The sequence below is a fragment of the Ambystoma mexicanum genome, chromosome 8 (assembly GCF_040938575.1).
Source record: "Ambystoma mexicanum isolate Mex_15411 chromosome 8, UKY_AmexF1_1, whole genome shotgun sequence".
Taxonomy (NCBI): domain Eukaryota; kingdom Metazoa; phylum Chordata; class Amphibia; order Caudata; family Ambystomatidae; genus Ambystoma; species Ambystoma mexicanum.
Genome location: NC_090929.1, coordinates 227467606 through 227495379, shown reverse-complemented (window position 1 = coordinate 227495379; position 27774 = coordinate 227467606). Strand labels below are relative to the sequence as shown.

The 27774-nt window shown below is 48.2% G+C and overlaps 1 long non-coding RNA gene across 1 annotated transcript in view; it reads right to left on the bottom strand.

The window, feature by feature from the left end:
- LOC138473567 (uncharacterized) overlaps window positions 1-26139 on the bottom strand; it is a 169574-nt gene extending 143435 nt beyond the window's left edge. Inside the window, exon 1 of the long non-coding RNA XR_011268784.1 lies at window positions 26018-26139. This is a non-coding gene — a long non-coding RNA (uncharacterized lncRNA). The remainder of the gene's footprint in view (window positions 1-26017) is intronic.
- Between the last annotated feature and the right edge of the window lie 1635 nt (window positions 26140-27774).

Below are 27774 nucleotides of genomic sequence, written 5' to 3'. Positions count from 1 at the left end.
ATTGGATCAAATCACATGAGGTGTTATGAAACAGATTAGAGAATCCACGAGTGTTCCATGAGCCAATAGAATGTTTCACATCTTGTTGTGCTTCTTGGCATTAACTATTGTTAGTACCGCACAATGCTCCAGCTAGCCAACTCCTATTTTCTTCCTTTACATTTGTTGTCATCAAATTTACTTCAGATCTATTTCTCATGTTATCACTGTTGTTGCACTTGAAGGTTATTATTAAGAGTGCTTCTAGGAGATCCCTACTGTTACATTTCATTAAGTTGGTTGCACAATTCCGCTGTATGTCGGTGATTACAGACTTTGTTGGGGGAAGCAAATTCAGACACTCCTTCCAAATTTGGGATCTTCTAGTTTCTTCTTCCTTAGACAGCTCTTCATTTCTTTTGCTTATATTTTCGACTGTTTGACTCAGCATGGTGTTTCTATTTGCTCCATGATTTTCGAATCCTAAGGGTAGAAGGGATGAGGCCACACCCATGAGAAGGTCACAGATCATTCCGGAATTAATGTGTAATCGCACCCAATCATGTTGCGTTTCTTCTGTAAATTCAACAATAGCAATGTCGTCCAAATCAATAGCTCTTAAGGCTGGCACACGGTGCAACAAGCGTAGACATTTTTTTCGATTAAGAATCAATCCATCATTAACTGAAAGTAGTTGTTTCAGTGTTTGATGGTAATTAGCAAGGGATTTAGAGCTTGTCCTTGTTTTGTCAATCTTGTTCCTTTGGATTCCTTGATTTCACACCACTGCATCACCCTTGGTGTTGTTTTGACTCACCAGATGAGGCTCATAAGGACGCATTTGGGCACGCTCTGAGCAATTAAAGTTACCTGGGTGCTCCTCTCAGGAATGCGAAGGCCCACTTTTCCAGCCCTGATGCTGGTCTTTCTCCAGCAGCCGTTTTATGCGACTCAAAGCTTCTATTGTCTCTCTCTTTTCTTCTAGCGTGTGAACATTTGTCATGGCTTGTTCTTTGATGTAATTTTCAAATTCATCCCGACGCTTTGTTCCAACGTGTTGTTTAGCCTTTGGGGTGTGATTTTGAGATAAAACATCTACTCAGGACGTCTCTCCACGAGCTTGGCAATAATCTCTTTCTAGAACATCAACATGTATTCTTTCATGTGAATTGTTTTGGACTTGATTAGTTGGATCTTCATAGTCCGTGTCGTATGTTGTTAAATTTAGCAGCAGCGACATGTCTTTTAATGACGTATTTGTCATACAAGTCGCACCGTCTGCCTCTTTTATCTCAGAAAGTTGCTGTGAGTTTTTCTGTTGATCCATTAGATTTGACGATTTCATGGTCACATTAGTTGGTTCTCTTTCCACACCGAGGGACTTGATATTTTGCAGTAATTTCGTGAACTGTTGGGTTTAAAGTTCTTTCCTTTTGGTTGGTTTTTAGGTTTCTTTAACTGAGAGGATTCGACCTGCCTGTCGCTCTGATCACCTGTTTTGCCAAGATGAAATATTGAATAGTTGCCATCTCCTTGGTTGGTTGCAGTCATTGCCACTACAGGTAGGTTGTTAGGATTGCCTGTGATACCTTCGGCATTAGCCGAGGTGAAGGGTCTCGCTGAATGTCCATCCGATTCAGTTGTTCTACTGCTTTTATTTTTTGAAGGCACTTTGTTGGTTTCTCTGGTTTTAGATGGTGAGTCCTCTATGTTCATGATAGGATGTCCTCCAATTTGTTTATCGAGGCCAAGATCATGTGATCTTCTCATGTCTTCAGGTGTTGATTGTGTAATTATTTTTTCGATGTCCACTTGAAGCTTTTGCGGCTCTGTGGCTTTATCTTCTTACTGCAATCTATGGATAAAAGCTCTGCTCTCAGCTTCTGCGTTAGGTGCAGTTTTGTTTATTTTTTAACAGAGATAAAGCCTCACGAGCAACTTCTGCTAGAAGACTTTTCTCCTCGCTGTTGTTTTTCAGGTGTTCCAGTAACAGTTTATGGGAATGCTCAGCTCTCTCTTTAGCGTCAGCTGTTTTTGCTTTGAGCGTGTTCATTCCTATTTCAATGTTGATGAGCTTGGAGTGCATCATTGCAGTCAGGGTGCTTTGGTCTTTTTAATTGTCATTTAAATGCTTGTACATCTTTAAGAAAGGAGCTAATGCTATTGTTAGTGCAGACATGATGCTAGGGCTTAGCTCTTGTATCACTTGTTCCATGATATTTTTTTGGACTTATCGATTCAGATGTGCCTCCTGGATTGCGATTGGGGACATGCCTTCTCACTTTTCGGAAACCACGCTGATTGAATGACGAATCAGAAGAAGACGCCTCCGAAGTTGGCTGTATCCCTTGGTGCAAAATTGCACTTTCATGGATGTTTTTACCACTCTTATGGATTCCTGTGTCCATTTGCTGAAGCGTGCATGCTCTATGTTGAGAACATCTAATGCTGGGCGAGATACTGGATTCCACTCTCCTGCGCTTATAAGATCTTTTGTTTCCCAGTGTGCTGCTTTTGGCACTTGTCATGATTTCCTCTGTGTCTCTCGTTGAATCTTTAAATGGGTTGTCTGCTCTGTTAAGGCTCACTTTGGTAGTTATTCTTGTTAGAGCACGAAGCAGTTTGTCCGCCTTGGCCAACGAGTTCTGCTGTGTTTCCGCGCTTACCCCACTAACTTCAGATTCATTCACCAGCTCACACATTGGATTCTGCAGGCAAGGAATAGATGTAGGATCTGTTGGAAATACGCAGGTCAGCTCCTGAAATAATTCCAAGGACTGCTGAGCACTAGGAACTGTCGGGGCCCTTACGGTCCAAGAGCTAGTGCTTTCTAGCTAAAGACTCCAGTGTAGCGTCTTCCTTGTGACTAGAGTTGTACACTTGATTGTTTTCCCAGTCGGGCTGATGCAGTGTTATATACGATGTTGGAAAGTTGATCACATGGTTTGGAAGCTCGTTTGCAACTTCCGTTACTTTATGCTGTTGACACAGCAGGGAGCTTTTAGCCTCCCAGCAGGGGTGCTTGCTTATCTTTAGCAAGCTGACTTGCATTCTGCCAGGCAGATTGCATTTGAAAAGGAGCACTCAGCACCTCACCATCCGAGCGCCGCCACGTGCTGAGCACTGGAGGCAGAAGGCCAGCTGCCTGCACCGAGTGTACCGCCAGCACCATGAGCCGCGAAACAGAAGGCAAAGGATCAGGGGAGGAGACTGCAAGCAAATCCACCTCCTCACCCCCGAATACCAGGAGGTGTGAAAACAATGAGAGCCAGGTGGGTCTACTGCCCATGCAGGGCTCAAGCACTGGGCACGCATCTTGCAAGGTGTTGAAACATGACGGCGCAGGAGAATCCTGTCCAGGTACAGCCAGCGCAAAGTTGCCGGGGGCACAATGCAGCACGCTTAGGATTACCTCTTAATTGGAAGGCGCTTCTCGACGGCCGGGAGACTGGACAGCAGGGAAAGTCCTCTCTGCTTGAAGTCTTGTTTTCAGCAAAGAATGCGGCAAATGCCGGGCTCGACACCGCTCCCTAATTCTTCGATTGAGGGAATGATCCTCTGGGAGCTGACATTGATTTCCTGGTCACCCCTGGGCAACCCAAGGAATCAATACAGACACTCTGCAAAGCTCCACGTCGTGGAGTGAGTTTTTGAAGCTTTGGCCCCTCCTCTCTTCATGGGTCAGTGAACAGGAACAAAGTACTCAGTGTAGCAGCAGCAGGTTCACAGTGGAGTTACTGAGATCTTCCACACAGGAAACACTCCAGACACTCTGCTGTGGAAGTGGGAGACTGCCGATCGAATCACTGTCACTTTGTCCTCCATGGGGAAAACCCTATGCTGCTGTGTGTGCCACGCCAGACCCAGAAACACTAGCGTCTGCATAGGATTGATGTGAGACTTTTGGTAGTTGATCAAGAAGCCAAGGTCGAATAGGGTAGAGATGAGCCTGTCCGCTGAGTCCCAAACCTGCTCTGGAGAAGTACCCCTGACTAGCCAGTCCACAAGGTACAGGTAGACGTGCAGCCCTTCTGACCTGAGGAGAGCAGCCACCGCAATTCATGAGCCTCATGAAGACTCTCGGAGCTGAGTTTAGCCCAAAGGGCAGAACCTTGTACTGAAAATGCAGGCCCATAACCCGGAACCTGAGGATGGCCCGGTGAGGCTGCACAATGGGAGCGTGCAGATATGCGTCCTTCAGGTCCAGGGAGCACATCCAGTCTCCCCCACACAGTGTCTCGACAATGAGCACTGGCATCACCATCTTGAACTTCTGTAAGAGTAGGTAAAGATTCAGGGAAGGCAGATCCAACAACATTTGCAGGCCCGCCTGGTTCTTCTTCTGGATAGCGAAGATGCAGGAGTAAAAGCCCTGCCCCTGCTGGGAGGAGGGGACCTGCTCTGCAGCTTCGCTCTCAATAAGGGAGTGAATCTCCACTAGCACAGATGGTGTGCTGATTTGTGGGAGTGGAAGAGAAGACGGAGGGGGAGACGGAAGAGGTAGCTAGAAGCCCCAGGACACCACTGAGATGACCCAACCACCCGCAAACTTTGCCCACCAAGTCTGACTTTGCAAGGCCAGCCTGTCCCCAACTGGGGTGCAGTGGACCTGAGACACATTGTCATTGTTTCCTCTGGGAAGAGGCTGATGAAGAGGAGGGGGATTAGAAGAACCCCTTATGAGATGCTTTGTGGTGTTTTCGCCGGTGCTGACTGGGAGACTACTCTGGCTGTCTGGCTTTGCGGTCCTGAAATCCACAGAAGCCACCAAATGAACACCCCTTGTCTGAGCGGGACTGTCTGTGAGAACAGTTTAGGTGCCGGTTTGGTAAGAATGGTCAGAGGCTTTGCAGTCTGAGAGCTGGTTTTATCGAGCTCCTCATCAGTTGAGGAGTGGAAGAGATCACCCCCTCAAACGGAAGGTCCAAGATTCTATCCTGCACATCTGGGTTGAACCTGGTAGCTGTTGCCAGACAGATTGCCCTGTTAACCGTGTCGATGTGGCCCACAGATTCCTCCATGGTGTCCCGAGCCACGAGTTTGACCTCAGCTAGGCCCGTTTTGAAAGAGGCTTGCTTGTCTCCCTCCACAGGCATTGATTAGCCGCAGCGAGGATAGCATCTGCATTAGCCTGCCTGAGGTGATATGATATGACATTTATAACACGCCTATACACAAGTGTTTCAAGGCGTGACGAGGCGAGGGAGGGGGAACATAGGGAGGGCAGACAACGATCCTACTAGGCCAGGTGTCATTCGGATTGCGCGAGTGCATGGGAAGGGGGCAGGGACAGTGCAGTACATGGAATAGATAACAATAAGTAACGGCCAGCATGTGGCAAGTGCATGGGGTAAGTGCAGACATCAGGTGTCAAAGGCTGAAAGGGGGACTGTAGGGATACAGAACATTCCCCAAGTGCAGGGGGTGCCAGGTGGGCAGTGCAGGTGTGTGAAGCTGGGGGGAGGGAACTGGGCCGAGATCAGAGGGTGTCCAGGTAGCCACTGCAGTTCGGTTACAGCCAGGAGGTCAGCAGGGGAGAGGAGGAGAAAAGGGAGAAGCAAAGAGAAAGGTTTTGAGGTGCTTCCAGAACCGGAGATGGTTCTCCTCAAGTTTCAGGGAGGCAGGGAGGCTGTTCCAGAGGGAGGCCCCAGCTGAAGAAAGAGATCTACCACCAACTTGTTTCTTGGAGAAGCGACTGACCCTGAGGGAGTTGGAGGCGGATGAGCGAAGAACTTGAGAAGGGAGATATTTAGGAAGAGATAGTTGAAGGTAATGAGGTCCCAGGCCCCAGAAGGCCTTATGGACAATGCAGAGGGTTTTGAACTTAATCCTCGCAGCCACTGGGAGCCAGTGCAGAGATTTCAGTCCTGGAGAGATACGATCCCTGGACTTGAGGCCAAGGACAAGTCTCGCATTCCTGTTCTGGATGTGTTGCAGAGGGCGGAGAGTAGAAGCAGGCAGATTTAGAAAGAGGCTGTTGCAATAGTCCAGCCTAGAGAGAACCAGAGCTCTGGAGACTGTGAGCTTCTGGGGGAAGGAGAGGAAAGGAAGAATACCTCTGAGGAGGTGCAGCTGGTAGTGTGACTTCTTAGAGACGTCAGAGATGTAAGGAGAGAAGGAGAGTGTGGAGTCGAAGATGACCCCGCAGTTTTTAGCCTTGCATATGGGAGCAGGAAGAGGGCCAAGAGAGGCCGGCCAGAGAGCTACAGGAAAGGAGACAGCGGGTGCGCCGATGAGGAGAATCTCAGTCTTACTGGCATTAAGGCAGAGGTCATTGGCGGCACACCACTCCTGAATAGCAGGCAGACTGAGGGTTGGTCAGAGAGGAAAGAAGTCAGCCACGCCAGGACACAAGAGGTGTTAGAATGAAGGTTGGAGAGCAGGTCTTCAAAGATGTTCAGGAGAGCAGTTTTTGTGCTTCTGGCAGCTCTGAAGCCAGACTGATGGTCATGAAGACAACCAACAGATTCAGTGTGGAGATTAAGCTGGGAGATGGCCAGTTTCTCAAGGAGCTAGCCCAAGAAGGGAGTGATGGAGATTGGGCGATAGTTAGCCGGGCAGCTCTTGGAGGAACAGGGGTGAACCTGTTTCGACGAGACATTCATAGATCGGACTTGTCTAGAAACCTTGTCTGCAGAGAACAGGGAAAGGCATAGAAGGAGGGAGGAGAGTTTGCTGCAGAAGGGCCAGAGGAAGAGCTTGGAGTAGAGGGATGGGGGGGATAGGAAAAGTGTGAGGACAAGATGTCCTGAGTTTTAGAGATGAAGTGAGAAGCCAGTGCTGTGCAGAGGGCCTGGGAAGGGACAAGAGAGGTAGAGACTGTGGCAGGATTGGCCAGTTCCTTGCAGATTTTAAAGAGTTCAGCTGAGTTGTTAGATGCCACAGAGATGCAGGCTTGATATGAGCTCTCTTCTTGGTTAGGACAGAGAGCCGGTATTTCCTTTGGAGCAGGCGGCAGGCCAGTTTGTCAGAGGATGTACATGAAGCACGCCATTTCCTCTCGGCCACCATGCACTTGCGTTTTAGGGTGACGAGGTCCAGAGGCGTAGGCAGGGTAGGGCCTGATGGGCAAGGCCCACCCAAAATCTGTAAATGCCCACTCAGCAGCACTGTGTGGGCATTTACAGATATTTTTGTCAGTGCAGTGGGCCCAATTACATTAGCATCAGGCCCCATTTGCTAGACAATCTTGGCTACGCCTCTGACGAGGTCAGAGTCGTACCAGGAGTTGCGCTTGGTTTTGGGCTTCAGGCGGATTCTCGTGACAGGGGCAAGGATATCAAGAGTATCAGATATGGCAGAGTGGAGCATGGAGAGGGCTGTGTCAGGGGGAGAGTCAGCCAAAGAGGGGAGGGGGGTGAGAAGGTGGCGGAGAAAGCCTCACTGATACTCGCTTCATGGGTCGGATGACAGACAAGGTGGGTGGCAGTGATGGAAGTGGCTTGGCCTGAGGGGTGGGGAGGGTGAGGTGGGAGGAGAGGAGAATGTGATTACTCCAGGAGAGAGGAGTGGAGAGAGGGACAGAAAGGGGAAGGTCTGAGGAGATCAGAACATTCAGAGTGTGCCCTGCAGAGTGAGTTGGGCCAGAGGGGAGAATAGTGAGTGAGAGAGAGGTCGCGAAAGAGTCCAGAGGGAGAACAGGAGGCATCCAGGTAGATGTTGAAGTCTCCAAGAAGGAGGAGTTGATGTCATGATGCCTACCCCCGGAGCACCAGGCCAGGCCCAGCACCCCCGGGAGCAGGCATCACGCCCCCGGGTAAAAGCCCAGCAGCCCTTTATAGGGGCTCTTTGGACTCTGTCCTGGCGCCGTCGGCGCCAGGCTCATGTAGGACATCAGTCCTGGCGCCATAGGCGCCAGGCTCATAAGGGGAAGTGTTTGGTGCACTTACCTGAAGCAGACCATGCTGCACACTCACCTGATGCAGACCATGCTGCATGAAGAACCAAGCCAAATGAGGCTTAGGAGGGACTATTTTTCTGAAGGAACTATTTTGTTACTTGGGTGGGGCTGTGGAAGAATACTCGCCTGGAACTTCTTCCAAGGCTATTTAAGCCACGCCCGGACAGCCACACGTGCTTCGCGTTGTTCTGCATCCGAGCAGCTGAACGCTCACCGGGTCTGCTCCTGCACCTGGACTCCAGCCACGCCCGCCTCGAACCTGGAACACCTGTAAGGGAATAAGAGAAGAGAAAGGTGAAAACCAATAACTATTTCAACCTTCTTACCTGCATCCGGAATCTTCACGCCAGCATTCCTGAAGGAAGACTTCCATTTAAAAGCACCGCGTTGCTCGCTGCAGCGCCGCGCTTCACTCCCCTGTTCCCGAGACGCTGCCCGGCTCCATTGGGGCTCTCAGTGCCGGTCGCCACATCTCTGCACAGCACCTAAGGGAGAGAAGAATAGACAAAAGGTGAGCAAGGGAACACAAGAGGAAAGCCGAATTGTCAGCCATATTACTTACCGGCTATTCTTGGTGAACCATTCCACATCTTGGGTCGGCGCCACATCTCTGGCAGGTACCGCACCCCGGCCCCTATGGGTAAAGGACAAAAGACATTACTGGGTAATTATAAAGACATTTAGAGGGGTCGCCCTCATCACTAACTCACCTGGTTTTACCCTGGCAATTTAACCCCTCAACGCATCGGCTTTGTTCTGCACCTAAAATAAAGGACAGAAAAAGACAACATAAAAGGAGGCTCACACTTGAACTTTTACATCTTCATACTCACGGCTTATCGCTCAGTAAAGTCAAGTGGATTTGCCAGCGCCATTCTGAAAACCAGTGAAGTAACTGGACGAACGCGCGCCCCTGCACCAGAAGCAGGATGGAGAGTTCATCCTTCCAAACCATAAGGTGAGCTTAAACCGGGGGTTTTGGAGGAAGTTAGAGAAGAACGAAGGGGGAAAGGGGGGAGCAAGCACATTATTCAGCAGACAGTTAATCCCCTTTCTCATCTGCAGAAGGATATTCCTACGGGCCAGACAAGCAAGATTTGGGGGTCCTGTTCAATCGGTGGTCCGAATTCTGCGCATCACGCTTGAAGAGGCCACAGCAACCCAGACCAGACCAGCGCCTCCGTGGGAGCCAGGTGAGCGTTACAGTTGAGTGGTTGAGACCAGGAGTGAGGAGGAGAGGTCCGCCCACTCAGAGAGGAAGGATGAGATCTGACCAGGTGTCCGATAGATAGTAGCCACAGTGAGGGAATGGCTAGGAGAGAGAGCCTGCAGTCGAGGCATTCCAAAGTGGAGTAGGCCTGCATAGGAGTGACAGAGGCAGGAATCCACTCGGGGAAGATCAGAGCTACACTCCCTCCAGAGCAGTTGGACCTGGGCGTGGAGAGGATGTTGTAGCCATCAGGCAGGAGCGTGTCAAAGCTAGTGACAGAGCTGGCCATGAACCAGGTCTCGGTGGTCCAGAAGGCGACAGATGTCAGAGGAGTGTTTGACAGCAGAGCAAGAGTTTAGAGTGGCAATATGGAGAAGGTTGCCATCCTTTAAGGACTTCCATGGAGGGGTACAGATCAGAGGTACGCCCTTCAGAGGTGTAGAAGGAGATTGAGAGGGGACCAAGAAGGAAGGAGAAGGCAAGGTAGCCGAGGAGGAGGCAGAACGTGGTAGCCGCGGAAGGGGGATGGGGGCAGCAGGGGAAGAAAGGAAATTGATGAGCAGCGGGAAGCGTCTATCAAAGAGGTAAAGGTTGGCCTGAGGGTCTTGGACCAGGACGGTCCCATTCGAGTAAACATTAATGATGACCTTAGAGGAATGGAAGGAGGCCAGGAGGGTGTCCCAACGGGTGCCACCATTAATGGGAGAAGAGGAGAAAGGAGAGAGCACAGAGACCATATGAAGGGTCCGTAGGTCTGGCGAAGGAACGACAAAGAGGATGTCGTGAGAGTTTTCTTGGAGGAGGCACTGGTGTAAGTGTCAGCGATAGGGAGGCCTGGGTTGGAGATCATGATGTCTTTTTTAAACTTCTTCCTACCAGATCTAGTGAGGAGAGCAGGATAGTCAATAGAGAACCAGTTAGAAAAGATAGGAGAGACAGAGAGCACCATATAGTAAGTGGGAGAGGAGAGAGGTGGAAGGGAGAGGGGGAGACACTCGAGAAGGACACTGGAGTAGGCAGATGAGACAACGAGAGGCAAGCAAGTTGAGCAATAGGACAAGACAACGACACTCAGGATTAAAGAGTTCACAAAATGCACATTTTAAGACAGGAGAGAAAACACACCCGAGTTTGAGAATCCTGAACGGACGGTGAAAAGGCCTAGGTTTCACAATGCAATTTTCTTTTTTTTTTTAAATACTGATACAGTGCATATTATAAAGAACAGGGGGACTACACACCCGAGTTTGAGAGTCTGAAGGTGGAAGGGGAGTAGGCAGAGAAGCCAGTGGGACTAACCTGAATGACTGACTGGCAACTGGTGTACCCTTTGGACACCTGCAGACACAACAGGAGCTGCTACAGTGGGAGCCACCCTTTGCCTTGGGCCCTTTGCCGTAGGGGCTGCTGTGCAGAGAGCTGCCCAGGAGGGGTCAGTAAGATACAAGGCACTGGTCAATCACGGTGGAGGGAGAGCTGGGAGGCGGGAGGGAGTGCGGAGAAGGAAACACTTGGAGTGGGTAGGGAAACAGAAACAAGCGGGGTACAGGGGTACCAGTTAACAAAGGATTAAACAAAAATAAGCACACAGTCACCAAGGGGGACTCACCAGCTATGGAGGCACAGGTGCAGCAGTGGTCTCCCGCTCAGCCAGCTGTAAATGGCTAGCGAGGAGTACCGCGGGCTGCTGCAACCAAATGGAGCAGAGGCACTGGCCAATCACGGTGGAGGGCGAGCTGGGAGGTGGGAGGGAAGGCGGGGAAGGAAACACTGGGACCGGGAAGGGAAACAGAAACAAGCGGGGCACTGGGGCACCAGTTAACAAAGGATTAAACAAAAATAAGCACACAGTCCCCAAGGGGGTCTCACCAGCTATGGAGGCGCAGGTGCAGCAGCGGTCTCCCGCTCAGCCAGCTGGTGCAGCGCAGCATTTGAATAGATCTTCTTGCCATATGATTTGAGGTTCTTTTATTCCTTGTTGAGGAGGGCTTCCATGGTGGGTATTGGAAGACGAAGCCTGGGGCTTGGCATACATGGATGCTGCAGCGATTACTGATGAGAGGCTGCAGGTGCGTAGAGAGTAGTATGCTGTCACCCTTCTTTTTGCCTGAACCTAGCATTCAGCTTTTTGTTGATGGGTTGCATGGAGTGGGGCTTGAGCCAGCCCTTTCTGGCCAAAGCTTCCACATCCTTTTTTAGGGTGATACCTGACCTCTCCTCTGCCCTGATACTCAGAATCTCTGGCAGAACTCCTGCTTCCAGTGGCGTAACACAAAATGTGGGGGCCCCCCTGCGAGCCATGCTGAGGGGGCCCCCCAACTCGGCAACAAATCACGGGTCGCGCAACACTCTGGACCGGCCTAGATTGTCACGCTTGTGCAATACGCATGAACGTGCTGCTGAAGGGGTATGCTGCACACTGCACTAGGAGAAAGATATAAATATGTGTTTTAATGCAATATACAGCACACTTTCTGAGATAAATTGGCTATAAAGCCAGAGTGTTTGCAATTGTTTTGTAGGGTAACACAATCCAATACATGCAAGTCAACAACAGTGCACAGGAACATGCATGCGTTGCTATTAAAAATGCCATGCTACAATGAAAACATGTCCAACTAGCTGCACAATGTAGACCAGTGTAAACACGTAATAACATTATAGTAAAGCATGACAGGCCACATTTAGACATACCTAGAGTGGTTGCACCAAAATGCCACTCCGAGCAATAACACTCATCAAGAAAAGAGCACACATTAAAGCGTGTGTCTCCGCGGCCTCTAACAACACGGCCAAACTCTTTAAAATCTGCAAGGAACTGGTCAATCCTGTTGTGGTCTATACCTCTCCTGTTCCCTCCGAGGCCCTCTGTAAAGCTCTGGCCTCTCACTTCTCTGCTAAATCTCAGGACATCCTGTCCTCTATCTCCTCTTCCTCTCTCGGCCTCCTTTGGCCATCTCTACCTCTCCTCCTCCTTTTTCTTCTTTCTCTCTGACAACTCCTGACAAGGTTTCTAGACAAGTCCGATCTGTGAAAGTGTCGTCCAAACAGGTGCTACGCTGCTCCTCCAGAACCGTCAAAGACCATATTGAAACCCTCGCTCCAGCCTTGGCCGATTTCTGTAATCACTCTTTCGCCACTGCAACGTTCCCCTCTCCCTTTAAGCACTCCCTTGTGCACCCACTCTGCAAGAAGCTGTCTGCGGATCCTACCTGCCCGGCAAACTATCGCTCAATCTCCATCACCCCTCTCCTGAGCAAACTCTTGGAAAAGCTTGCCATCTCCCAGCTTACTCTCCACACTGAATCTGTTGGTTGTCTCCATGACCATCAGTCTGGCTTCAGATCTGCCAGAAGCATGGAATCTGCTCTCCTTAACACCCGTGAAGATCTTCTCTCTAACCTTGATTCCAGCATTCCTTCTGTTCTCATCCTTCATCTTTCCACTGCTTTCAACAGGGTCAACGTCACCACAATGAAAAAATGGCCAGCAGTTGCAAATGGATATTCAGCCTTTAGTCACAGACTGTTTGAATAGTACCCAAGGGGTTGTTTTTTGTTCAAATGTAAACAAATTGGGATATTTAAAGAATATTTATTCAGCAACAATGGTCAAAACTACTAGCTGCATAGTGAAGTAACTCCTCAAACTGGCCCACATTGGCCAAAAAAATTGGCCCATTTTGACTGGCCTACACTAGCATTTTGCATTTTTGGTACGGTCATCGCCCTATTGCCCTATAGGCCAGTCCAAGCCTGCCGGCTCATCCATAATGGGTGAGGGGGCGTCCACCCACTGACCACCTCACCCATTATGGAGGAGCCAGCCCAGTGAAACACTGAGCACTCCCTCAGCTGCTTTTTCCAGCTGAGGGAGTGCTCCTGGGCTGGCTGAACTGTCAAAGGGAAACACTGTTTACCTTTGACAGTTAATTTCCCCAGCCACACATGATCACTGAGCCATGGAACGCTGGGGGTGGTTTGCTTCGCCAGCCTTGCATAGCTCATTGGAAATGCTGGCTGGGGCACTGCATGTATGTATGTGCGAGGGGGTGCTTCTGCGCCACCTCGCACTTACGGGCAGAGCAACCTGGAGCGGGGCATTTTAGCTACAACGCACAGGCCCCTGCAGAAGGTACGTTTATGGCGATGTATTTTTTATTTAAATGTGTATGGATGTGTGTATGCTTGTGTTATGGGACTGTGGTGGGAGCAGGATGGGTGCCAGCACTGGGATAGTGGTGGGGAGAGCCCAGAGGGTCTGTACTGGGAGTAGGGTGCAGTGACGGCACGCACAAGTTCATAGCGATTTCTACATACTGTCCATCTGGCACTTTTGGGGGGCCCCAGGCCTGCCCAAACTTTGCTCAGGGGGGGACCAGGCCAAACAAGTTTGAAGACCACTGCCCTAGAGTGACTGACCTCCTTCCACTTGGACCGCCCCTCCGCTCCCAGGTCCATCTTGGTCCCATTCTCTCTGCCACCTCTCTCTACCTGTGGCGTTCCCCAGGGCTCTATCCTCTCAACCTGGTTTTTCAACCTCTACTTGGCCACTTTGGCCTCCCTGATCTCTACCTTCTCCTCTAACTTTCAGTGTTATGCGGATGACTCAGCTTTCCTTCAGGCTCCCCTCAGCCTCCTCTCCTCTCTTGCTTATTCCTGACTGTCTATCCACGATTCAGGATTGGTGCGCCTCCAACGATCTCTGCCTTAATGCCAGTAAGACGGAGATCCTTCTCATTGGGACCCTTGCCTCTGAGTTTCCTCTCTCACTATAGCAGACCGCCTTGGGCCCTCTTCCTTTGCCTTCCTGCGAGGCATAAAACCTTGGTGTCATCTTCAACTCCACACTCTCTTTCCCTCCTCACATCTCGGACATCGCCAAGAAGTCCCACTACCAGCTGCTTCTCCTCAAAGGGACTCTTCCCTTTCTCACTTTCCACCAGAAGCTCATCGTCTCCAGAGCCCTGGTTCTCTCTAGGCTGCACTACTGCAACAGCCACTTTCTGAATCTGCCTTCCTCTAGTCTCCGTCATCTGCAACTAATCCAGAACAGGACTGCAAGACTTACCCTTGGCTTCAAGCCCTGGGATTGTATTTCTCCAGCCGTGAAATCTCTCCACTGGCTCCTGGTGGCTGCAAGGATCAAGTTCAAGAAACTTTGCATTGTCCACAAGGCTTTCTGGGGCCGGGCCCACACTAAATCTAATGCTCTCTTCCAAAATACCTTCTTTCTCTAGCCCTTCACTCAGCTACCTCCAACTCTCTAAGGCTTAGACATCTCTCCAGGCAGAGAGTGGGGGTAGACCTCTCTCCTCTGCTGGTGCCTCTCTCTGGAATGACCTCCCTGCCCCTCTCAAACTTGAGCCGGATAACCTGAAGTTTCGGAAGCAGCTCAAAACTTTCCTCTTCTCTGCTGCTTTCTCTCTCTCTCTCCCTCCCTTGCTGACCTACCTGTCTGCTTTACCGACTGGCTGCTTGGCTACCCTCAGAGTCTCTCTGAGTCCAGGCTCTTCCTTGATTGGTCACCCTTGCACTGCCTCCGGGCCTACCATGCACTTAGGGGCTGTAACTGTAACCCTGCAGTCCCTTGTTCTCCTTGCACAACCAATAGCCGCTCTGCCCTGGCTGCACTTACTCAGAGCATTGCTGCCCTGTTTTCCCCTCCCCTCTCACTTGCACTTCCTCCCCTCCCTTCCCCCTTGCACTTCTCGTTCTCGCAATGACAGAAGGCCTAGTGAGATCGTTTGTCTTGTCCTCCCTCTATCTTCCCTCCCTTTGTGTACAATTGTGTACAGGCGCGTTATAAATGACTTGTATCATATCATATCATTTTATCACGATGCCTAGAAAAATATACAATGCCGCAGTAAGAAATGGCTAGACTGGCAGCACTCAAATGCCAATCTAGCCAGGTAATTAAAGTTAGCAGGACTGCTTTATCAGAAATGTCCAGTTAAAAGAAAGTCATACCAAACTGAGGAATAACTAGACTGGGTACACCAACATGCCTCTCTAGCCACTAATACCACATATCATGCCTGCTTAGCCTGGACATGGACATCCATTATGAGCTATCACACAATCCCGCCCCCCCCACATATCCCCTCTCCCTCCCACCTACTACACCAACCTCCACAATCAGCTCCTTGGCCCATAATTACCTCCACGTCCCTCTTCCTTGTCCCAGAGCTTACGCATGAGGCTCCTTGTCTCATAGGTAAGTACTGGGATGAGACACAGTGGGACTAGGAGTGATGAAGATTACAGGTAGTTAAATCAGGCATTACCTCCATGTACCTCTACCTCTTCCCTGTACTTGTGTATGAGGCAGAGTACCTCACACACAAGTACTGCCTCATACATAAGTACTGGGACAAGGAAGAATAGGGCTAGGAGTAAGCAAGGCATTAAACACAAGTAGTGGCGCAATACCATTGAGTTGACTGGGCTTCAGCACTACCCCCCCTGAAATGTTGGGCTATATTGACTCAACCTGGCTAACCTTTAGAGCAGTTGCCGGACCGAACAGGACACAGATATTAAACGGCACCTGGTTTTTGCTGTTAACAAGAAGCCAGCAATTACCAACGTAAAGCATTTCAATGTTAGTACCTGCATTCAAATGCCACATTGTTTAGGCAATTGAAATCGTGATGTGGGTTTAGTACTTGCATGTGAGGGGAGTGATTGGAAGGGTAGAGAGGGAACAGGAGACTTAAAGGAGAGAGTTAACTTCTTGTAACATTGAATCTGCACTAGAATAGTCTCATTGAAATGCGTAAATAAGTTGGATGCCCCCACACAAATAAGTTTCCCCATCCCCACTGCCTGTGAAGTTAGCGCCTCTCCCAACATTTGAAGGGTTAGCCCCCCAAAAATGAAGGTTTTGTTGTGCCCCTGTACACAAGCACACACACCATTCACCATATACACACCCAGTCATCCATACATTTAAGTGTGCACCCTTTCACCATACACTCACACAAGCAGCCACCTATACATTTAAGTGTGCACCCTTTCACCATGCAGGCACACCCAGACAGCCACCCATACATTTCAGTGTGCAACCTTTTACCATACACACACAGGCAGCCACCTATACATTTGAGTGTGCACCCTTTCACCATAGACTCACACACGCACACGTCATGGAGTTGAGGGGAGCCCTATTACTTCAAAAAGAAATTGGGGCTCATTACGGGTCCAGCGGTAACCGTGCTGGTGCGACCGGTGAGTTGCCACCGGACCCGTAAAAAATGACTAGCACCTGACTTCCCAGTGCCACTGTGCTATTTCAAGTCCGGCGGCCGGGAAATCAGGCGCCAGTAATTTCGTTAATCCCCAGACTCCACGGGAATGGGGACACGAAAACACCTGCACCATTGTTAACAGTGATGGTGCTTTCGTGACGGGTCTGCCTACCGTGACTGCTGTGCCTGGCAGGGTCAGACCTGTCGGGCACGGCAGCCCCAGTACGCAGACCTGTAATATGCCCGGTCCGGAAACACCAGTGCCTGTAAGCTTACCAGCACCATTGTTTCCGGACCGGCATGGTCAGAATGAGCTCCATTGTTTCTTTTTTAAGTCACTGGGCCTCATCACGAGTCTGGCGGTAACCCTTAAATGCGGCGGTAGTGCTATTACCGCCGCATTTAAGGGTCCGCCAGATCATGGCCATGGCGGATTTTCCCCCAGCTCTGAGCTGATTCTCGGCGCTATTACCGCCGGCGGTAATAGCGCAAATTTTCTCCATTGGGCACAATGGGGATTGAGGAATTCCCGAACGGGCCCAATGGGGAATGGGCACTAACCGTTCTGCCAAACCCGTGATCCAGCGCTAATAGCGCCGGAGGGTTTGGCGGTAGGGCTATTAGCGCTGGTGGTAATACCACCAGCGTTACCACCCAACTCATGATGAGGCCCACTATAACTTCATTAAGAAATTATTTCAGTTAAGGACCGAACCATAACCAAAATAATTTCTTTATGAAGGCTAAGTGACTTCAAAAACAAACTATTTCTTTTTGAAGTCATAGGGCTCCCCCAGCCCCATGATATTGAGGCCTTCAGTCTAGGGTGTTTCATGTCATCGGGTAGGGGGGCACTAGGACTTCAAAAAGAAAGTTTCTTTTTGTAGTCACTCCTCTGCCTTCATAAAGAAATTATTTCTGTTTCAGAAATGTTCTTTATGAATGCAGAGTGAATTTCAAAAAAAGAATTTTTTTATTTTTATTGGGGCCCCCTCCCAGGACATGTGCTGGCGGGGGCCCCCGCACCGCGGGGCCGTGGGGGCCCCTGTTACACCAGTCCCTGCTTCAGGGAGCTCCTTCTGTGGCTTGGGGATACCCAGGTATTCTGACAGGCCAGCAATCCTGTCATGGAAGGCTTTTGCTGAGGAGGGCGTATCCTGCTCCTCATCATCTGTGTCCTGCTGGTCCTCTGTCCCCAGAGGGGAGGTGCTAGTCACCTTTGGGGTCTGGGCCCACACTGGGGTTGCAGAAGCCTCACCACTGGGATGCTGCGGAGGTGGAGCCGGAAGAGGAGGCATGGGTTGTGTTGTCGTGGGTGGTGCCGGTGCGGCCGGAGGCAACATGTCCTTAATAATGCCCCTGAGAATTGAGCTAATTTGAGGGGACCACATGAGTGATATGAATTTGTCAAAAAAACCTGTCCTTACAGGCTGGCACTGTGCGATCTTGCGCAGCAGACGGGGCGAATATGCCAGCTGTCTCCCTAGCCCCTGCCAGTACACGGGCTCATTGTACCTGGACCCGAGGTGTTGGGATAAGATGTGGACCAGGCGACGGGGGTCAGTGGTACCCAGATTGTCCTAGGAGCAAAACCTGTTGATCGCTGGGCTGACGGGCCTCGGCGCCTTCCTGCAAGGATTCCCGCCTTTGCTGCTCGGGAGTGGCAGCCATTTTGTCTTGAGCCGCCGCCATTTTGTCTGCCCCTTCAGCATGCAGACCTGTAGCAGGCGTGTTCCTGGTCTTGGCCTGCATGCTCAACTGCACCGGCTCTGACCGCCCTGCACCTGAGGTGTACAACCGATAGGCTGTGAGCCCTCGGCCTCCTGGCTGGTAGTAATGGCCCTGCGTGAAGGTGCCCCCTAGGGTAAGGACCCGGTATTTTACACAGAGAGACCTGACTATTGGTTTTAACTTGCAACAATACCAAATACCAAAACATTTCTATAAAATAGCTTAGTGTAAGAAACAAATATTTAAAAAAGCATCTACCATACATAATAAGCATAACATATTATGAGAGTCAGGCTCTGAGCTTTAGGATAAATAAAATACATTCTGGGTAGACTAACTTTCAGGACAAATCTGGGATTCCTGAACACCCTTTGGAAATCCACCAGAGCTCTCAGATGGTCGAGGTTTGCACATCAGCAGTGTAGCAGCAGGGGTGCCCATATACCGAGCTGAGTGAGGCTTCCAGGCGGGTTCTTCTGAAGATCATGGGAACTTGCTGTAATGAGAAGAGTTTACTATCATTAGTGTCTGCTGCACTCCTAATCCAGAGTCCCCGTTGCTCCATACGTATGGGTGTTCATCTGATGAGGATGGGACGGAGCCTTTTGCACAGCAAAAATAAATCTTTCCCTTTCAATTTGTTGTGCAACATGTCAAGAATGGCAATCCCCACAGATTGCATCCTCCAACAACACACGCCTGTCCTGTCCTTTGCATCGATTGTCAGATGAAACTACCTAGCATTAGGGAAAGTGACGGAGAGAGGTGTATATGAAGGAAAGGAGACCCTGCACTAGGAGTACAGTAGTCACTAACTACAGTAACATTTTCTTACTCATACCCCAATCCCCTTTTCTCAATACCTACGCGGAGATTCAGTAGTGTGTGTTTATTAATTTTCATATTCTCTCTCAGCAGCCACCCACACCATACAAATTCTGAAAAAATCACTGACCAAATATATTTCGCATCTGTAGTAGGACAGGTATCCTTGCCCTAGAGTTTGCAGAACCCGAAGGAGCTACCCATGTAGCAGCCTTCCTGGTGATATTCCACGGTACATTTCATTGGAAAGCCTTAGCTCTCACTGGCATGAGCATGAAGATCCTTTTGGGGGAGGGGATTTTCTGTGTGGATTGTAAGCTTCTAGAATACAAAATATATTCCACCTCGAAGTGGAAGCCGTGGAAACTTGAAAGCATGGTTTCCGACATAACCAAAAGACTTCGATTTGCTGAAAGGTTGTTTTTGAGAGCCCTCCTGATGTCAACAACATGACTGGGATGAAATTTGCACAGAATCCTGTGCATCAAGGCAGTTGGAGTAAAGGAATAAAAAGTCCTGTGGTCCCAAGGGATCTGCAAGCTGTCTCCTATGGAATGTATCCATACTTCTATCAATGAGGCATAAGGCTCACATTTCAGATTCCAGCTTGTTGCCAATAGTCCAGCTATGGAGTGTGCCCAAACCAGAATAATTGTTTGAGAATTGACTCGTTAAGCCTCGATTCGTGGTTGGATTGGAAACGCGGATGAGTCTGTCTTACTCCACATTGAGTTCCCCTGCCAAATGAACTGAATGAATCAAAACTTCATGGACAAGAGCACATCCCAAAAGTTGAACACCCAGGTAACACAGGAGAGGAGACCTGGTTCACTCCCTGCTTTTTGATGGAAAACAGACATCATCCTGGTTGTGCTTATAATAACCATAGAGGTCTGTTTTACAAGAAGAAACTAGTTTAGAGCTTTGGAAATAGCTAGAAACGCAAGGAAGTTTTATGAGCTGAACTCTCCTCTCTAGACTGGAGGACAAGTATGCTGCGTAGCTTACCCCGACCAGTAAAAATGGAATCTGAAGTTACCAAGTATTGGCAGGAGGGAACTTGAAAGGAGACTGCCGAAGGAGATTCTGGTCATTGCTTCACCACTCAAGATCCTGTCTGAGGAATGTAATTACTGTCCAATTATTTGCATAACTCTTGCATAAAAAAGGTGAAGCTGGAGAATCCTAATCCTCAAACAAGCACCAGTGATGCCATACAGCCCAGAAGACGCTGAAACCACCATGCAGAGGTATAGCAATTGGACATTAACTTAGCTCCTGTCACCTTAAGAGTCTGCAGTCTTTCCGTGGTGCGGAAACCCTCCCCATCTCAGAACTCCAACAGCAGCCAATAAACCTGCTGTTCTGCTTCAGAAACGGGGAAGATTTATTTTCTGACTGACTGAAAGGTCCAATATGAACAACAGGTCTAGAACTTGTTGAAGTGCTGCTTTGGCATGACTGGATTACTCTGTCCAATTCATTCAGTCGTCCAGATATGGGTATACATGCACTACTATGGTTAGATACAGATGAGCTGCTGGTTGGCTCATCAACTTTGTTAAAACAAGGAAGTTGCATCAAGACTGAAGGAAAGGAACAGATACTGGAAGTGCCTTCCTCCCAATGAGCCTATCGAGACATGGACACTCTGCCAGACGGTCCATCAACTCGCTATGTTTGAGTTCACAAAACGATGCTTGAATTGAAACACACGCACAGCGGCGACGGGGAAGGGATGGCAATTCGAGGACGTGCAGCCACAGATGCCACTTCCCCAGACTACAGCATCAGATACTTGATTTGGCTACATGCTGCATTTGGTGTACTACACTTTGGAAACATACAGCCAGTCGGCACTACAGTGCTACCTCGTTTGGCTTTGGGTTGAGATACCAACATTTGGCCCTATTCACAATCCTATTGCAGGGGCTTATTTCTTGCATATCTGACCTTCGGTCCTGAGGAAGGCGTTTTCTGTTTTAGTTCCATACGCCGAAACGTATCTGACCACGCCTGGTTGATGTTTTCAGCACCAAGGGGTGGCCCTTGTGCCTATATCTGGAAGGCCAGGACGCATACGTAGACCCCAGCAGAATTGTAAGGAACAATGGGCTAGTGCTTATACATGGATTAATTTGCACTAGCAATCTACCTCCAATCTCCACAAAGAATAACAATTGAACACCTCTCTGGCACAGTTGGAGATTGGATATGGTTTGGACTTTCATAATTTGAAGTTGAGTGTAAACTGAGCCATTTAACAACACCCACCAATGGAGGAGAGTAATTGATACTCAGTGAAATTGTTATGCATTGGGAAGTCTTTTTCTCTTCCCTTATTTATTCATTATTACGTTTGCTTCTTCTGATTTCACAGATTTTTCTGTTTTGTTTGTTGACATCCAATTGTTATATTCATTTATGATTTATGATTTATTCAAATATTGGTAGTTTTTTGTGATATGCAATATACTTGAAGTTGAGCCTACTTTAAAAGAATATTGTTAATTGCCCTGTAAGGTGCTGTTGAGGCTCATGTACAAAATACTATTGTATGTTTTATTTTATTTTTTTTGTTTTTTTTTTTTTGTTTTTATAATCTGAAAGATTTTTTAACAAAGGTTTCAGGGTGGTTGTACTTTAAAATTCCAGAGCGTCAGGAGCGTCTAGAAGTAGAAAAGGGAAATGTCCTGCATGTTTGGTGGTCATGTTGATGGAACTTGTCGTGCGATCTGCAGCGGAAGGAGCACGTTTAAGATGTAGGTCATGATATTTATTGTTGCAAGCTGCCATGACTGTTTGTCACCGTCTATCAGTTTGTTCCAGCACGATTCCTCATCTTGCAAGGTGAAGTTTGTGAAAATTTCTTTCAGATAAGTGCGGCGGATGTCCGTCGTTATCGGGCAAGACAGAAGAAGGTGACGTATTGTTTCCTTGGCCGTGTTACAGAGCCGGCAGTTGCTGGTAGAGGATAAGTGTCTGATCGCTAAGATTTCATTTGTTTCCAGAAGGTTAAGTCGAGTTCTTAAGTAGTAGTTTCTCGCAGCCCTAGTTGGGAATAGTTTCAGGTATGGTTGGACAGAGTCAAGTTTCTTGCAAAACGCTAGAAGGTGGTTAGTGAGTTTATATCGGGTAGCAGAATCGATGGTGGTAATCCAGTCCAGTTCCTTGATTTTTTTGGTGACTCTGGCTGGGTTGCAGATGAGGTCCTCCGTGCTGCAGGCAACTGAGTCTAAGATGGATAAAATTTTTGTTTCCCAACGGATGAGCATTTGGCAGGATGAGCATACAAACATTGTATGTTTTATATTAAATGAAGAAAAGTATTTTTGAAGTCTCTAGTTAGAATTTATGTTCAGCTGAGTGAAAAAACTGAATGATATGTTCTTGTTAATGGCATCGAGTGTGCCACCATTTACATTCAAAATGTTATTTTGAACACATAAAAAAAATTATGGATACCACCTGGAATTACGAATTAGCCCACCCAGAAAGTAGTGATCCTTTACTTTGGCATTCTCCTTGGTTTAATATCATTTGGTCATTTTTTTTCTTTTTTTTTGTGCAGTAAACATGAGGTGTGTATAGGTAATTTAGATACCGTATCATCTATAGACTGTAACCTCTGGGGACATTTTTTGTTGGCTTTCCTCCCAATGAGAAACAAAGGAACTATTTGTACACTTTTCAAATAGGGATGTGCAAATAAGGGTCTTTCAGTGCACATCCAATCTACTTGCTATAAGGCCATCTGAAGTGGTGGTGTCTCACAGGGAGCTTGCCTAGCGCCATGGCTATATAGTATTTTCATTTCCCCCCCCCTTCCAGATTCTTGAGCATAGGGGTATACAATTTGCAAACTACGCTGACGACACACACTGTATTATTCCCCTCACAGGTAATTAAAATGTAGAAACATGTGCCATTAATAATATATATGGCCTGATTCAAGACTGGATGCTAGACAGTGGATTAGCATTAAATAATGAAAAAACCGAATTACTGGTAATATGCACAAGGCCCAGAATACAAAAACGGGGTCATGAATACTGTTAGTTTCAAATAGCAGACTTTAGAATCGCTACCAAATGAAAGATTAAAACCCTAGGGATATTTCTGGACCAAAATCTGAATATGAGATCACAGGTCAATAGCCTCGTGCCATCATCAGCTTTCTTTATCATATTGCCATCTCATATTGTCGCTCTTAAGGAGCCCTGCAGCCTCTTTTCCTTTGCAGATGGGGAGCAGGTACAAGTGGATCTAGGTCACCTGGCCTAAGCACCACCCACCTTCTTAGCCCTGCCTCTTCCTTCCTGCTCTTAACTCTTAGATCAAGAGCATCTCTGGCCCGGGCGTCCGAAGGGAAGGGCTGATGAAGAAAAGGGCAATTCCTGTTTGGACCAGAGGGCCCCAGGGCCCGACCCCCTGCTCAGACAGCAGGTAAGCATGCACCAACATGTGTTTACTCCCTCTGTCCCCACAGGCCATCCGCAACCACCTTTGGTCCCCCTGTGATGTTCCCTTGTGCCCCCACGCTTCTCGCACACAGGTGTTGCCTGTTTTGCTTGATTCTTCTACCCTGCTCCCCCCACCTAGCCTACTTCAGCAGGAGTCTGTCCTTGTACATTCTGGTTTCACCATCACCGTCTAGTGGCCAATGCTGGATTTGACGTTTATGGACTTCATTGATTCACGTTGCGTCACCCTTTCTCAACTCTCATGCTGCACTTCCTTTGCATCTTGTACTCATGGTGGCCCTGAATCATGCTGCTCCCATCTTCATCTTGAATCCTGGCTTGCAACATTATGTGTTACTACTAACTTCTGCAATTGTATTCACTCTCCCCTCTTGCTTCTCCACTCTTTTTGACTGCTTGCTCTCTGTTCTCCCCTCCTTTCCCTTTTCCCATCTCCACCCCTCCTCCCCTTACTTTCTTCTATGCGCATAGTCTATCAGAATTGTCCCTGGACCTAGTATGATAGCAACCTTGTCTGTCTCCTCACCCCGCCCCTTGCTTGCCCCCCCCCTCCAGCACTATCTGAAATGTCGTCAGGCCTTGTATGATAATCGCTTGTTTTGGTTCTCCCCTCCCTTTCGGCACCCCTCTCCCTCACCTTTTCTTTTTCTATGGCTGTACCAGAAATGTCATCAGGCCTAGAAGGGTAGTCGCCTGTTTGTTTCCATTTCCTTCCCACTCTCCCGCTCCCTTCCTTATCTATGTCTTAGCTCTTGCACTGTCTGAAATGTCGTCAGGCCGAGTACAATAGTTAATTTCACATCCTTACTGTTCATGGCCTGTAAGAATGTCATTGTATTTTCTCTTGTTCCCTCCCTTGCCTTGAAGAGCTTTGAAACACATTGGGCCTCAGTATGAGTTTGTAGGTAGCCATGTCGCTATTTGCGGCATGGCTGCCTCCAAACTCGGCTCCGGGTTCCCTGAATGGGGACTTACCGGGTCATTGCAACCTTGGAGGACCCGGTATTTCCCCATTCAGGGAAGCCATCCCCATTCCCATTTGAGCCCCCATAGGGCTCAATGGGAATGGGGAGGGAGCTAATAACGGCCCGGTTATTAGCTCCCTGGTCCTTTAGCGGCTCCCACTAAGGGCGGCTGGTTTTACCCCCTTACCGCCACACTCGGAATGAGGCCCATTCTGTATAGATGCTACATAAACAAAATATTATTATATTGTACACTAGTCAGGCTGGTACTAGCATGTTTATTGAATAAACAACTAAGGAAAATAATGAGGGTGGAGAGTTGTTGGCATGATTTAGAATATGGACTATTGCCCAAACATCAAAAAACACAAATCCCCAAAAGAACATATACAATAGCTACCTGTATCCGTAATGCCTGCAGGAAAGCAAGCCCCATCAGGACACCCCAACCCCTTTTCGTCTCAAATACACATCAACTTCCTTCCCTATTCTGGCCCAAAAGCATAAAACAAAGACTGTAGCTGATAATCAAAATACACTCACTCCCATCAGCGTTATGCCAAAATAAGCTCATGACCTTAAGTCGCCACAACCGAATCAGGGGGCTGTCTTCCCTCACCTTGCCTAGCCAGCCAAAGTTCCCAGCCACATGTCCCCCCAACCCCCACCCATCCAGTACATAACATCATCCTGGCATGTCGTCCCAGTACACCCAATACAAACTACACCTGTGCTCTGCCTCCCCATCACCACAACACAATTCATTACCGACCTCCTGCCTCCCCAACCCTCCACGTGACAAAGATTTTACCCAGTGTCCTCCCGCCACAAACCAACCAAACACAACCAACAGCCAACCCAACCCCGGATCATCAGGCTACTTGATATGAACCAGCTGAGTGACTGAAGTTGTACAGGCAAGGCATACAAAAGTGATTGCAATATTTAACTGCTTAATTCGATGCTGACGCATAGTGATGAGGAGTAACAAACTCAGAAAATAAAATAAACCATAGCCACACTGTAAAATCATGAATATCGTAGTGTCAAGAACAGGTCAGGCGCATCGTGACTTCAAGCACAGTGCATCAGATTAACTCGAACCCTTAGCCAAATAGATGCCTTTCATACACCGATATCATCTTGCCAAATGATTTGAGTATACAAGAACACATCAGCACAACAGCAGGAGCAATACATAAAATTATCCCACCCAACCCAACACCATAAAATGACCAATAGTATCATAAGAGAAAGCAGAAAAAGACCAGGGCGAGAACAGTATTGGGGAGAGCTTTGTCTTAGTGCCTCATTGCCCCGAGTGAAAGAGAGGCCAAACCGATGTGACAGCAGAACAGCCTGCGCCTGAAGGGACGATCTTTTGAAGTTGATGAATTGCTCCTTGAATAAATGACGGCGTACATGAGTACCGCTGCACGTACACGCTCACGAAGTCAAGTGGGCACAAGCACAAACAGTAGGCGATAGAACAATGAAATGAATCAAAGTGAGTCGGAAAAGGATTCCGTCCAAACGACATCAGACCACTTGAACGATCGGACCGCTGACGATTACGTGATGTTTATTATGTTTTCAAAAACATTCTTAAACCGCTTCTGGAAGGTAGTAGTACCAGAAAACATCAAGGACTGTCTGAGGAGAATCACTAACCTCCATGGAACTGTCACAGTTCATCTCATAGGATTTGCCTGTTCAGCCCGAGTGCTGTTGCTCATAAGAAATCGGGAGCCCACAATCAATGGCGCAGTTCACAATCCGGAAGCCAGCCGCAGCATAACCCGATCCACGCCGTGTTCCGGCATGTCATACCATGTGACTTGAATCAGCTGATGTTGAAGTTGGGTCCTTTTCTCATATGCATTCACGAGTACACCCACGGTACATGAAGGACCGCGAGTACAGTTGGTGTTCATTTAAAAATAAGATCATTAAACTGTACCGAATTGCAGCGCCATTTTTACTATACCAAATCACAGTATTGAAGTTAAAAACTAAAAAACACAAAATTAAAAGTCATGAATGTGGGGAGTATGTTAAATCAGAACCTCAGATATCCTTATTATGAAGCGGCTCCAGCCAGCTCACAGCTTCTTTTAGGATCCATTGTGCTTTTATCACCACCAGGGAGCACAAGAGTCAGCAAATTATTTCTATTTAAAAATGCCTTCACTGCTACCAGTTCCGCCATATCTTTAGCTTCCTTAAATGATTTCCTGATAGTCAGAGACTCTCTGGTATAATCTGGATAGATACAAATCTGTTTGCCCTTATAAAGGGATTGCCTCTCTTTGTAGCATTCCTGAGAATCTCTTCCTTGACCCCTGTACAAACAAAAGAGATGAGAACTTGTCTTGCTTTAGGACCACTCTTTCTGCCAACCCTGTACACATTGTCAATGTCACCATGAATAATTCGATCACAGTTGAAGGAAGTTTTCAAGATGTCCAGCACCAACTGTAGCAAATCTTCACAGCATTATCTTCCTCAATCCCCACCAACCTCAGTTTCTTGCTTCTGATCCTTAAGTCCAATTCCAGGTTTGTATCTTTCCCTTTCTGTACTTCATCTTTCAAACTGTTGTAAGCTCTGAAACCTCCTGCTATTTCCATAGAAATTGATGTAGATCCACTTTCCAATGCAGAAACACGGCAGTCCAGTTGGGAGACCTTTAGGGAAATATCCTCCATAGCAGACTTAACATCCCCCACATCCTGTGCTACTTTCCCCAGATCTTGAGCCATTTTCTGTAACAAGCAATATATATCCTGAGTATTTGGAGCCTTACCCATTTCTGAAGCAGGCTTTGGTTTCTTGGGTATAGGGTTTTTTGCAGTGTCAATCTTCTTTTTTGAGTTCATAATCCAATATTATCACAAAAGGGAGAGGACCAGGAGCTATAGGATTATGCTGTCGCCTCTGCTGCCTGCATTCCGGAATCGCCTTTGCTGATTAGGGAGCAGGTTTCGCATCACCGTCCATGTTCTTTAAGGCAGGACCACCAGCAGTGTTGAGGGACATTGTAACCGAAGTGCTCAAATGTGAAGCTTCCTGGGCACCACGTCTTCCAATTGTGGCTGATTGTAGACACACAGACTAGCTCTGATGGAGACAGATCGGCCTGAATGGGCAGTGGTTGAGTAGCAGAAGATTGATCGTGCTATTCGTAGCTGTGTGTTGCAGGAGTAATGACAGCTACAATCACCTCTTTAGTACGATTCTTGAATTAGTGAACCGTATGGTCCGAGAGCATTCAATATTAAACAGATAAAATAAATGATCGTCCTCTGCTGGCGTAGAAGGGGAAGCAAAAGAAGCTGTCCCAGAAGGCATGGAGGCCAGGTACCATGAAGAGTGAAGGTGTGGTGAAGCTCCAAATGACCATATCTCATCCTTGAAGGCAGGATAAA